The following is a 14,734-nucleotide window of genomic DNA, read 5'->3' as shown; positions in this document are numbered from 1 at the left end:
AGCGAACTTCATCAGTGAGAACCTAACTAACACCAGATTAGCATCAGCATGTTTGGACTTCATGCAAAACAATTTAGTCAACACAAATCTGGAAAAACATCTAACTATGGCTCTATCAAAATAGCGGTTGGTACCTAGAAACAAAAGCAAATAGACATAGCAAACAACATCATAGTCAATATACCTATCCTCAGTTTGGATCAGCAAGCTGTGACAGTCTTCATCATCAGGACATCAGTCTGATCAGCAAGGCATCAGGATTCAGCATTAAAGTTCAGATTAAGCAAAGTCTTTTAAGCAGTAAAATTAAGCACGTCTCTTCTCAAGACAGTCAAGAAAATAATGGCCTTTTGCCAAGACAGAAAATGAGCAAATGGTCTGTCTTCTCTCCATGCAGTCTGGCTAAGTTAGATTTCCTAAAACTATTTCCCACATCCTAATTGGTTCAAGAATCACATGTTCACACTTTGTCCAATAAAACTAATACTTCAAATCTACATTTCTACTAGTACATGGTACACATGTCGATGATTGGCTCCTCTCTTATTGTTCTCATCATCCGGCTCTTCAGGTAACAATATTGTTGCAGCTTATCCTCCAGTCAGTGTGGTCTTTGTTTTCTACTGGGAAAGTTAGTCTCACACACTTACATTAACAATGTTGCATTAGCAAGTACATCATCTCCTAGCAAGCATTTCTCAGGAGAAAGACTTTTAGTTAATAGCATTTGGTGAGCACAGTGGAAAATCGTTAGGGAAGTTCATCTCCAAATGTCCCAGGAGGGCACAGCCCACCACTGGAGGGCAAACACCTTTGTTGGCTAGTGTAGCGCTTGGTGGGGAGACAGTCCCAGTTAGTTTTGAGGAGCAGACAGAGGTGTCCCTAGTATCCCTGAGAGATAAGGAAATTGTGCCAAAAGCCCACATGCCTGCCAATACTTCCAAGTATAGGCAGTGGGTCACCATTGATGGGCAAAGGGTTGAGGCTCTGCGTGACACAGGAGCCAGTATGACTACTGTCAAGAGTCAATTAGTATTATCAGAGCAGATAATCCCTAATACATTCCACCAGGTCATAGTCCCTGCAATTGGGAGAGTCACCTACCGGTGGCTCTGGTTCCCTTTGAGTGGGGGTGGGTGTCTGGTACTCTAAAGGTAGCTGTGAGTCCTGCCATGCCTGTAGATTGTCTGTTAGGCAATGATCTTGAGCATACTGCCTGGAAAGAGGTAGAGCTCAGATCCCACCTGGAGATGTTAGGTTTGCCTGATTAGGTCTGCATGTCCACAAGGTCCATGGCTGCCCAGGAAGGGAGTCAAGGGCGTCTGGAGCCTGGAACAATGGCCCAGACAGCTGCACAGAGGAACAGCAAGAGGCGCGGGAAACCCGCCTCAGATATTACATTGGACAAGACCCTAAATGGCATGACCACTGGCCTACCTGAAGCCATGAGGCGTAAGTGGGATATCCTCTTGCCATGCCTTCTCTTTGCTTATAGGGAGGTGCCCTAGAAAGGGGTGGGGTCTGCCTCTTTGAGCTTTTCTATGGTTACCCTGTCAGGGGACCACTAAGCATAGTTAAAGAGGGCTGGGAGAAAGCTCCCAAGACACCTCCCAGGATGTGGTCAGTTGCATGGTGGCCCTCCGCAACCAGACACAATGCTTCTGGAGGCAGGCCGAAAGTAACCTTGAGGCCAGTCAAGAGGTGATCAAGGAGTGGTACGACCGGAAGGCCACTCTGGTTAAATTCTCACCTGGCGACAAAGTTTGGGTAATGGAGCCAGTCAAGTCTAGGGCTCTCCAGGACCACTGGACTGGCCCATTTGAGATTAAGGAGAGGAAGGGGGAGGCCATTTACCTAGTGGACCTCAAGACCCCTAGACACCCCCTAAGGGTTCTCCGCCACAACTGACTAAAGCCTCATTTTGAGAGGTCTGAGGTCAGTATGCTCCTTGTGACAGATGAGGGCATGGAAGAGGAGAGTGATCCTCTCCCCGACCTCCTTTCTGCCAGAGAAGGTGATGGGTCAGTGGAAGGTGTCAATCTCTCTGACTCCCTGACTCTAGATCAGAGAGGAGACTGCTACGTGTTGTTGGAGCAGTTCTCTTCCCTGTTTTCCCTTACTTCTGGACTCACCCACTTGGGTGTCCACGATATTGACACAGGAGACAGTCCCCCTGTAAAGAACACATTTTACAGGTTGTCAGATAAGGTGAAGGCCAGCATCAAGGAGGAAGTCGCCAAAATGTTGGCCGTAGGAGATATTGAGAAGTCCAGTAGTCCCTGGGCCAGCCCTGTGGTGCTGGTACCCAAGGCTGCTGCCCTCTGTGCTAAGCCAGAACTCCGGTTCTGCGTGGACTACCGGGATCTCAACTCAGTCACACGGACTGACGCTCACCCCATACCCCGAGCTGATGAGCTTGTAGACAGACTAGGCGCTGCCAAATTCCTCAGTACTTTTGATCTCACATCAGGGTAATGGCAGATCGCCTTGACTGAGGGGGCTAAAGAGAGATCTGCATTTTCCACACCTGAGGGCCTTTACCAATTCCGGGTGATGCCCTTTCGGTTGGAAAATGCCCCGCTACCTTCCAACGGTTGGTTAACGGGGTCCTAGCTGGCAAGGATGCCTTCTGCACAGCCTACCTAGATGACATAGCCATCTATAGTTCCAACTGGGAGGAACACCTACTCCACCTCAAAGAGGTGCTTCAGGCTCTTCAACAGGCAGGCCTGAACATCAAGGCTAGTAAGTGCCAGATTGGGCAGGGTTCCATTGTGTACTTGCGACACCAAGTAGGTGGTGGCAAGGTGCAGCCACTCAAGGCCAAGATTGAAACAATTGAGGCCCGCAACCACCTAGAACATAGACAGAGGTGAGAGCCTTCTTAGGCCGCACCGGATACTACCATAGATTTGTCAAGAGCTATGGATCCATTGTGTCATCCTTGACAGAACTTACTTCCAAGTAGCAACCTAGGTTGGTGAATTGGACAGAGGTTTGTCAGAAAGCCTTTGACTCCCTGAAGGAATCCATGTGCACGGCCCCCGTGCTCAAGGCCCCTAACTACTCCCAGGAATTTATTGTGCAGACGGATGCTTCAGAGCATGGCATAGTGGCTGTTCTAGCACAGCTAAATGAGGAGGGGCTAGACCAACCAGTAGTCTTTATTAGCAGAAGGCCATTACCACGGGAACAGAGGTGGAGTGCTATTGAGAAAGAAGCATTTGATGTGGTCTAGGCACTGAAGAAGCTGAGACCACTCCTGTTTGGGACTCACTTCTGGGTTCAGACAGACCACAGGCCGCTCAGATGGCTCATGCAGTTGAGGGGCGAGAATCCTAAGCTCTTGAGGTGGTCCATTTCCCTACAGGGGATGGACTTTATGGTGGATCATCGCCCAGGGATTGACCACGCCAATGCTGATGGTCTCTCCAGAAACTTCCGCCTTAGCGATGAGAGCTCCCAGCAGGTTGGGTAGATCTCCCCACTTTCAGCTGGGGGGGACACATGTTAGACCTGACAGCCTTAGGGTGGTGGCCCCTAACTTTTTGCCTCCTACCTCCTCTTTTTGGATACTGTTTTCGCTGGTTTTTGGACTCTGCGCACTTTACCACTGCTAACCAATGCGAAAGTGCATATGCTTTCTCCCTTTGAACATGATGACATTGGATCATACCCAATTGGATTACTTAATTTACTTATAAATCCCTAGTAAAGTGCACTATATTTGTCCAGGGCCTGTAGAGTAAATGCTACTAGTGGGCCTGCAGCACTGATTGTGCCACCCACTTAAGTAGACCCTTAACCATGTCTCAGGCCTGCCATTGCAAGGCCTGTGTGTGCAGTTTCACTGCCAATTCGAAGTGGCATTTAAAAGTACTTGCCAAGCCTAAAACTCCCCTTTTTCTACATATAAGTCACCCCTAAGGTAGGCCCTATGTAACCTATAGGGCAGGGTTCTGTGTAGACAAAAGGCAGGACATTTACCTGTGTAGTTTACATGTCCCGGTAGTGTAAGACACCTAAATTTGTTTTTGCACTGCTGTGAGGCCAGCTCCTTTCATAAGCTAACATTAGGGCTACCCTCATGTACTGTTTGAGTGGTAGCTGCTGATCTGAAAGGAATAGGGAGGTCATATTTAGAATGGCCACATTGGTAACACAAAATCCTGACTGGTGAAGTTGGATTTAATATTACTAATTTAGAAATGCCACTTTTAAAAAGTGAGCATTTCTCTGCACTTAAATCCTTCTGTGCTTTGCAGTCCACGTCTGGCTAGGTTCAGTTGACAGCTCCCTTGTGCATTCACTCAGACAAACCCCAAACACAGGATGCGCAACCTCACTTGCATACATCTGCGTTTTGAATGGGTCTTCCTGGGCTGGGAGGGTGGAGGGCCTGACACTTACATGTCAAAGGACAGTAGCCTGCCCTCACACAAAGGACTGCCACACCCCTACTGGGACCCTGGCAGACAGGATTGAACTGAAAGGGGACCTTGTGCACTTCTAAGCCACTCTTTGAAGTCTCCCCCACTTCAAAGGCACCTTTGGGTATTTAATTTAAACAGGGCATCCACCCCTACCAACTCAGACACTTCCTGGAGAAGAACCTGAACCAGAACCTGCAACCTGCCAAAAAGACCTGCCTGGCTGCCCAAAGGACTCACCTGACTGCTTTCTGTGAAGGACTACTGCCTAGCTGTTTCCCTGCTGCCTTGCTGCTCACTAGCTGTGCTGAGAAGTGCTCTCCAAGGGCTTGGATAGAGCTTGCCTCCTGTTCCCTGAAGTCTCAGGACCAAAAAGACTTCATTCCTGCAAGAAGAACTCCCTGTACTTCCTAAGGAGAAGATTGACGCAGCACCAGTGTAGCGACCGGAAATTCGACACACGGCCCACTGGATCGACGCACAGCACGACTTCCTGAGAGGAATCGATGCAGTGCCTGCGGTGTGGTAGAATTTTCCATGCAACACCCACCGGATCGACGCAGCCCCTGTGACTTTGTCCTGCCAGTGCCGGATTTCAACACATCGTCCCTGTGACGTCCAAAACCCCGCAACCCAAAGAGGATCCAAGACTAAGCACCGGAAATCAACGCAAAGCCTTCCCTGAGTGGAAAATAAACGCCACATCGCCGTGTGCGGCCCACAAAAATCGACGCACACCTCCCTGTTTACCCCACATCTCCTCCTCTGCGGTTCCTTTCAGAGATTTTGAATGCAAACTAGGTACTTTGCAAGCAAGAGACATTTGTTGCTTTTAAGGGACTAAAGACACTTTGGCGGTCATTACAACATTGGTGGTAAAAGCCACTTACCGCCGTGCAGAAGACCGCCAACACACCGCCGCACCTGTGGAAATCCGCCACAGCTATTATGACCCACAGCACGGAATCTGCCAAAATTCAGACACCGACAGAAGTCCGCCACACCAAAGGTCAGTGATAAACTGGCGAAAACAAAACCTCCACCGTCACACCAACAGAAATACGCCCACAATATCACGACACACGAATACACGAATACACACACACATACAAAACACAGCCACATTGGACAATTCGAAATACACACACCTGATACACATACACACACCACTCCCACACACCCAATAAAATATAAAACTCACACCCACATCACCCACAAACCACTACGACAACAACTGAGAAAGAAGCACAGAGAGAGACACCACCATCAACAATACTAGCATCCACAGGCACACAACACCATCACCCACATAACTTCCATGCACCTCACACAACACCCCACTACATATCAGCACACTTATCACCACACACACCACCCCACACATCACCCACACCACCCCATGGCACGGCAAAGACACCCTAGGTTCTCAGAGGAGGAGCTCAGGGTCATGGTGGAGGAAATCGTCGGGTAGAGCCACAGCTATTCAGATCACAGGTGCAGCACACCTCCATTGCAAGGAAGATGGAGCTATGGCGAAGAATAGTGGACAGGGTCAACGAAGTGGGACATCACCCAAGAAATTGGGATGACATCAGGAAGAGGTGGAACGACCTATGGGGAAGGTGCGTTCCGTGGTCTCAAGACACCACCTTGCGGTTCAGAGCACTGGCGGCGGACCCCCACCTCCTGCCCCACAACTAACCACATGGGAGGAGCAGGTCTTGGCGATTCTGGATCCTGAAGGCCTCGCAGGAGTAGATGGCTGAATGGACTCTGGTAAGTCAAATCTTAACTATTACATCCCCCACGCTACCTACATGCCATCACATACCCCCACCCTCACCCCATCACTCCAACTCCTCACAAATGTCCCAACATCACAAACCACACATCCCAACACCAAGCCCTGCATGCAACAACAAAGCATGGACACCCATCACCAAAGCATGCCCACTGCACAAACCCATACACCCCCCTAAACCATAATCACACAAGGTCCCACACAGGAATGCAAGCACTAGGGTACACGGTCACCCACCCATTGCACACCATGCCACACACAGATGTAATAAACATCCTTTTATACCCCTGCAGGACCCCTACCCAACGTCACCGGACAGGAGGGTCCACACATGTCCACACCACCAACAGAAGAGGCCCACAGTGATGACAGCAGCTCTGTCCAACTGGATCTAGATGACCAGCCCGGCCCATCGGGGACCTCTGGACAGTCGGTTCCCCTGACACAGTCACAGGCCACTACAGAGCTTCCCCCCTCTGGAAACACCAACACAGCACCCACCCAGCTGGCCCATACCTCTGTCCTCAGGACACGTCAATCAGCAGTGTGTCCACCACTACAGAGAACCCAGGCTAACCCACCACCCCAACAACAACAGGGACCTGGGGGCAGTGGCAGTGGGCACACGGTCCAGGGGACGGAGGCCCAGGTACACAGGGGAACTGGGAGGGCTGCTGTGCGACAGGGGGAGGACAGGCCAAGGGAACCCACTCTCCACGAGGCCCTCTCCTTCATCATGGGAGCCTACCACCAGTCCCAGGAGACGATGGCAACAGTACTGGCCAAGTTTCAGGAGACCCAGCACCTGCAGGAAGAACAGTATTTGGGCTTCAGGGAGGAACTCAGATCCATCAATTCCACCCTGGGCACCATCGTAGGGGTGCTGAAGGAAGTACTCAACACCAGGAGGGACACTGTGGCACAACAAGGGGCCCCTGACACTAGCATGGATGATGAACTGCCCACCACCTCTGCCGGTGCTAGTGGACAGGAGGTACCGCCACAGGACCACCACACCAGAACCCCTCCCCCTCAGAGGGAGAACCACCCCGCAAACGGTCCCTGAGATCCAGGACAAAGACAGAGAACTATGCCAAGACCCCCACCAAGAAATTAGACCATCCTGAATGTCATCCTTCTCTCCCACTTTGTCACCCTGTCCATCCTTAAACAGCCCCAGCTCCACTTCCTATGCCCATTTGGTCAGTGCACCTGTGAGACTAATAGACTGGACTCTGCCATGGACATTCCTCCACCATCACCCCTCACCATTTTGCAACCCCTCCCAATATTTTGCACATAAATAAACACCCTTGAAGCACAAATCATTCTGGAGTCAGTCTGTGATTTCGGAATAGTGTATTAGCAATTTCTGTGGCAAAAAGATCTTTCAATTGTAATGTCAACATACCTATGTCACACAGCTCTAGTCCATGAGGAATCAAAGCAGATGTCACACAGTGGGACCCGCATCTGTGAAATCGTAAGGGAAAGTGGCAACTCAGTGACCATACACTGGGTGAAAACGACAGACAGTAGAGAGGTAGTAGTGTTAAAGTACATGTAGTAGGCAGGTTTGTATTCTTACCTGTGTTTCACTGGAAATATTGCTGGATCACTGAGTCTCTGTTGTCCATGCCCTCTTCTTCTGCTTCCTCGTCTTCACTGTCCACAGGCTCCACAGCTGCAACAACACTGCCATCTGGACCATCCTCCTGCAGAAAAGGCACCTGTCGTCGCAAAGCCAAGTTGTGAAGCATACAGCAGGCCACGATGATCTGGCTCACCTTCTTTGGTGAGTAGAATAGGGATCCACCTGTCATATGGAGGCACCTGAACCTGGCCTTCAGGAGGCCGAAGGTCCGCTCGATTATCCGCCGTGTTCGCCCATGGGCCTCATTGTAGCGTTCCTCTGCCCTTGTCCTGGGATTCCTCACTGGGGTCAGTAGCCATGACAGGTTGGGATAACCAGAGTCACCTGCCAATGGCGAGGGACAACTGTTAGACACACAACTAAACTGTAGGGATAACCCCAGATCCAGACAACCATTCCCACTCTCTTGCTTCCAGGTGCTCACCTAATAGCCACACACGGTGCCTCTGGAGTTGACCCATCACATAAGGGATGCTGCTATTCCGCAGGATGTAGGCGTCATGACATGAGCCAGGGAACTTGGCAATCACATGGGAGATGTACTGGTCTGCCAAACACACCATCTGCACATTCATGGAATGATAACTCTTCCAGTTTCTGTACACCTGTTCACTCCTGCAGGGGGGACCAAAGCCACATGGGTCCCATCAATGGCACCTATGATGTTGGGGATATGTCCCAGGGCATAGAAATCACCTGTAGGCAAATTCTTCACCTGAGGGAAAACGATGTAGCTCCGCATGTGTTTCAGCAGGGCAGACAAGACTCTGGACAACACGTTGGAAAACATAGGCTGGGACATCCCTGATGCTATGGCCACTGTAGTTTGAAAAGACCCACTTGCAAGGAAATGGAGCACTGACAGCACCTGCACTTGAGGGGGGATTCCTGTGGGCTGGAGGATTGCTGACATCAGGTCTGGCTCCAGCTGGGTACACAGTTCCTGGACTGTGGCACGGTCAAGCCTGTATGTGATGATCACATGTCTTTCCTCCATTGTCGACAGGTCCACCAGCGCTCTGTGCACCGGAGGATGGTGCCATCTCCTCACATGTCCCAGCGGACGGTGCCTATGAAGGACAACAGCGTGCACAGAGTCAAACAACTCAGAGGTACGTACCCACAGCTTACACAGAACCCGAATCCTAATCCGAAAAGTGGCCTGTATGTGTGTTGAGTCTAGGCCTAGGTATGTGTGACGCAGTTAAAACTGAAGCCACGTGAGCTCCTGAAATGGTGGCTGCCTGACCTCTAAAGTGGGACAATGGGATGTGTGGTAACTGCACTGGCGTTGTACACCGTTGTGGTAGGCGGTCGAAGACCGCGGCGCAATGAAGCATTGGTTAACATTGGACCCTATGGGTCCCAGGAGCCAATGACGATGTACGCCGGCGGTGACGGTACGCACCGCTGCGGACGTGACCGCCATTTTCTATCTGTTCAATCACTCAATACCTGATCTTTGACAGGAGAGGACCTACACTGCAAGTGCTGCTGTGACCTCGGTCTGGAAGAGACAATGGCTCGAGTGTCTGGGGAAAGGGCCCCTGCCTTCACATCGGAGGAGTTGGAGAAACTTGTGGACGGGGTCCTCCCCCAGTACACGCTAGTCTACGGTCCTCCAGACAAACAGGTAAGTACACTCGGAGCATGCTGTATGGGCTATGCCTGTGTGGAGTGGGGTGGATGTAAGAAGGGGGGGAGATTGAGGTGTGCATGAAACAACGGTGAGTGCATGTGCCACATGGCAAGGGTAGGGATGGGGGCCAATGACTGTGATGGTGCAGTTGGTAATAACTTTTCTTTTCCCCATTGTTAGAAATGGGGTCTTTGGTTGACAGTCAGGTTACCCCCTGTTCAAGCAAGGACCATCACACTAGTCAGGGTAAAAGAGAATCACCCTCAGCTAACCCCTGCTTAACCCCTTGGTAGCTTGGCAGAGCAGTAGGCTTAACTTCAGAGTGCTAAATGTAAAGTATTTGTACCAACCCACACAGTAACTTAATGAAAACACTACAAAATGACACAACACAGGTTTAGAAAAATTAGAAATATTTATCTAAACAAAACAAGACCAAAACAACAAACATCCACCATACACAAGTCAAGTTATTAATAAAAATGCAAAAAGAGTCTTTAAGTATTTTTAAAAACACACTAGCGCTGCTAGAGTGAAAATGTACCTGGTGTGCGTCAAAAATAACCCCGCACGGCGGTACTTGAGTCAAAAATCCAGCCTCACGATGATCTGAAAATCCCACAGCGCAGGTTGTGATCTCCCAGCCTCCGTCAGCGATTCTGTGCGTCATTTCTCCTGCTCCGTGCGTCAATTCTTCAGTCGCATTTCCTGTGAGCATCGTTTCTCAGCTGCGGAGCCGGCGGCGCGACGTTTTTTCAGCCGCAGATCGGATTTGCGTCAATCTTTTCCCCGCACTGCGCTCTGTGCGTGAACTTTCTTGTCTTTAGGCTGCCAGCTTCTCCTTTCAGGGTCCCAGGAACTGGATGGGCACCACAGGGCAGAGTAGGAGTCTCTCCAGAGACTCCAGGTGCTGGCAGAGAGAAGTCTTTGCTGTCCCTGAGATTTCAACAACAGGAGGCAAGCTCTAGATCAAGCCCTTGGAGATTTCTTCTCAAGATGGAAGGCACACAAAGTCCAGTCTTTTCCCTCTTACTCTGGCAGAAGCAGCAACTGCAGGATAGCTCCACAAAGCACAGTCACAGGCAGGGCAGCTCTTCTTCCTCAGCTATTCAGCTCTTCTCCAGGCAGAGGTTCCTCTTGGTTCCAGAAGTGTTTCTAAAGTCTGTGGGTTTGGGTGCCCTTCTTATACCCAATTTCTCCTTCGAAGTAGGCCTACTTCAAAGTAAAGTCTCTTTGGAATGTGAAATCCTGCCTTGCCCAAGCCAGGCCCCAGACACTCACCAGGGGGTTGGAGACTGCACTGTGTGAGGGCAGGCACAGCCCTTTCAGGTGTGAATGACCACTCCGCCCCTCCCTCCTAGCACAGATGGCTCATCAGGATATGCAGGCTAAACCCCAGCTCCCTTTGTGTCACTGTCTAGTGTGAGGTGCAACCAGCCCAACTGTCAAACTGACCCAGACAGGGAATCCACAAACAGGCAGAGTCATAGAAACAGTATAAGCAAGAAAATGCTCACTTTCTAAAAGTGGCATTTTCAAACACACAATCTTAAAATCAACTTTACTAAAAGATGTATTTTTAAATTGTGAGCTCAGAGACCCCAAACTCCACATGTCCATCCGCTCCCAAAGGGAATCTACACTTTAATCCGATTTAAAGGTAGCCCCCATGTTAACCTATGAGAGGGACAGGCTTTGCTACAGTGAAAAATGAATTTAGCAATATTTCACTGTCAGGACATATAAAACACATTATTATATGTCCTACCTTAACCATACACTGCACCCTGCCCTTGGGGCTACCTAGGGCCTACCTTAGGGGTGTCTTACATGTACGAAAATGGAAGGTTTAGGCCTGGTAAGTGGGTACACTTGCCAAGTTGAATTTACAGTTAAAACTGCACACACAGACACTGCAGTGGCAGGTCTGAGACATGATTATAGAGCTACTTATGTGGGTGGCACAACCAGTACTGCAGGCCCACTAGTAGCATTTGATTTACAGGCCCTGGGCGCCTCTAGTGCACTGTACTAGGGACTTACTAATAAATCAAATATGCCAATCATGGATAAACCAATCACATACACATTTTGTAAAGGAGCACTTGCACTTTAGCACTGGTTAGCAGTGGTAAAGTGCCCAGAGTAACAAAAACAGTAAAATCAGAGTACAGCACACATCAACAACCTGGGGAACAGAGGCAAAAAGTTAAGGGAGACCACGCCAAGGATGAAAAGTCTAACACCCATGTACAATTCATGTAGGTCAGCGCCCACCAGAAAAAAGATATTTGGCGTGCCATCGCCAAGGACGTCCGGACCCTGGGGGTCTACCACAGACGGAGCACCCACTGCCGGAAAAGATGGGAGGACATTTGCCGCTGGAGCACGAAGACGGCGGAGGCTCAGCTCCCAATGTGGGAGGGGTGCCCGTCGCACCATGACCCCCCTGATGTTCAGGATCCTGGCGGTGGCGTACCCGGAGTTGGATGGGCGCTTGAGAGCATCACAGCAGCCACAAGGGGGTGAGTACACTCTCATCCTGCTGATTTGGCACGCAGTGGAGGTGTCTGGGTGGGGGATGTGGGTTGTGGGTTTCCCTAGGCCAGGGCGAGTTTAGTAGGCAAGGTCCCTCCGTAAGGCAGTCCATGTGGCACCCCACCCCACCTCTGTAGAGTGCCAAGTACACCTAGTCAAGCCCCTGTGGTGTCATCCATGTGTGCAGATGTCGTCCATAGCCTAGTAGGACATTTCCCAGGGATTGAACAGTGGAGCCCAAGAGCGCGGCGTAGTGCAGGGGGCTTCTGTGTCTGTCGTGTCCGCCAACGGTAGCGGTAATGCATGCACTGAACATGTCTTTCTTCTGTCGTCCCCCCCTTTTTGTGGTCTCCCTGTTCTTGTGTGCAATAGCATCATCAGGCGGAGGAGCAGTGGCACCGGAGCATGAGGGAGCTGCATCCCACATGGCCCTGGAGGGCGACACTACCGAGTCTGAATTCACTAGTGGGAATGAGGGTGAGGGGAGCTCCACGGCAGGGACAGGAGCTGACACCAGTGACACAGACTCGTCCTCTGATGGGAGCTCCCTTGTGGTGGCGGCAACAACTGTGCCCCCCGCATCTACAAGTACAGCCGCCATCCCCCCACCAGCACCGCCCTCCCAGCAGCCCCTCAGCCTTTGCCCCGTGCCCGCTCACCCAGGAGGGTGGGCATTACCTTCACCCCAGGCAACTCAGGCCCTGCCCCAGTCACCCCTGCTGCCCTCACTGAGGAGGCCATTGACCTCCTCAGGTCCCTCACTGTTGGGCAGTCCACCATTTTGAATGCCATCCAGGGTGTAGAGAGGCAGTTTCAACAAACAAATGCATTCCTGGAGGGCATTCATTCTGGTCAGGCGGCCCTTCAGCGAGCTTTTCAGACTCTGGCCTCAGCACTGATGGCAGCCATTGCCTATGTCTCTAGCCTCCCCCCTCCAACTTCCTCCACCCAATCCCCTGTACCCCAGCCTATCACAAGCACACCTTCAGACCAGCATGCACACACGTCAACACACAAGGGAAGCTCTGGCAAACATAAGCACCACACATCCCACAGACACTCACGCAAGCATCACACACATGCAGACACACCAACATCCACTGCCTCCACTGTGTCTCCCTCCTCCTCGTCTCCCTCCTCCCTCCCAGTCTCGTCTACACTCACACCTGCATGCACTACATCTACAGCTACTACTGCCATCACCAGCACACCCACCACCACACCCCGCTCACGTGCAGTCACCACCCCCACTACCATTTACACGTCCCTTGTGTCCTCTCCCAGTGTGTCTGTGACGCCACCTCCCAAGATACACAAACGCAGGCACACACCCACCCAACAGCCATCCACCTCACGACAGCCTCCAGCCCATGCACCTTCACCCAAAGTCAGCAAACAAACACCTCCTACAACCACAACCTCTTCCTCCACGCCCAAACCCCCTCCAGCTACCCGTCCCAGTGTCTCCCAAAAACTTTTCCTGTCCAACCTTGACCTCTTTCCCACACCTCCCCCACCCCGTCCGTCTCCTAGGTCCCGAACTAGCACCTCAGCCACAACATCTCCGGGACCAGTGGTGCCTGTAGTCACCGGAATCTGGAGTGCACCGGCCACCAGGGCAGCCAGTGTGGCACGGAGCCACAGCACGGACAGTCCCCCACCTGTCAAGCATCAAAAGTTGGCCAGTGCCCGGCGGGAGAGGGGGAAGACTCCAGCCACCAAAGCCGCTCCCAGGGGTCCCGGTGGGAGTGTGGAGTCAGCTGCGACACCTTCCAAGGTGGGGAAGGGCCACAAGAAACCAGGGAAGTCTGGGAAGAGCAGCACGGCGGAGGCCACCGCCATCATCCCAGCTGGGACGGAGAGGACCGCCAGCACAAGCCCCGCTGGGACAGAGAGGACCGCCAGCACAAGCCCCGCTGGGACAGAGAGGACCACCAGCACAAGCCCTGCTGGGACGGAGAGGACCGCCAGCACAAGCCCCGCTGAGACGGAGAGGACCGCCAGCACAAGCCCCGCTGAGACAGAGAGGACCGCAAGCACAAGCCCCGCTGGGACAGAGAGGACCCCCAGCAGCTGAGTCACTGCAAAGGAGCCTGCCGCCTCAAGCACCGCTGAACAGGGCACAGCCGCTCCAAGCACTGCTGAACAGGGCACCGCCGCTCCAAACACAGCTGAACAGGGCACCGCCGCTCTAAGCACCGCTGAACAGGGCACCGCCGCTCCATGCACCGCTGAACAGGGCAACGCCGCTCTAAGCACCGCTGAACAGGGCACCGCCGCTCCAAGCACCGCTGAACAGGGCTCCGCCGCTCCAAGCACTGCTGAACAGGGCACCGCCGCTCCAAGCACCGCTGGCCCATGAGCGCCAAGGGCACTGACGCTACTGAGTCTGTCATGAGCAGGATGAAGCACTCTGGGTACAGAGCCCCCTCCAGAACCAGTGGAGAGATACATCCACTACCTCTGTCCTTAGCAGGATGAAGCACTCTGGGCACCATGCCCCCTCCAGAACCAGAGGAGAGATACATCCACTACCTCTGTCCTTAGCAGGATGAAGCACTCTGGGCACAGAGCCCCCTCCAGAACCAGTGGAGAGATACATCCACTACCTCTGTCCTTAGCAGGATGAAGCACTCTGGGCACCATGCCCCCTCCAGAACCAGTGGAGAGAT

The sequence above is a fragment of the Pleurodeles waltl genome, chromosome 6, assembly GCF_031143425.1.
Source record: "Pleurodeles waltl isolate 20211129_DDA chromosome 6, aPleWal1.hap1.20221129, whole genome shotgun sequence".
NCBI lineage: Eukaryota > Metazoa > Chordata > Amphibia > Caudata > Salamandridae > Pleurodeles > Pleurodeles waltl.
Note: the sequence above shows the minus strand (reverse complement) of the source record.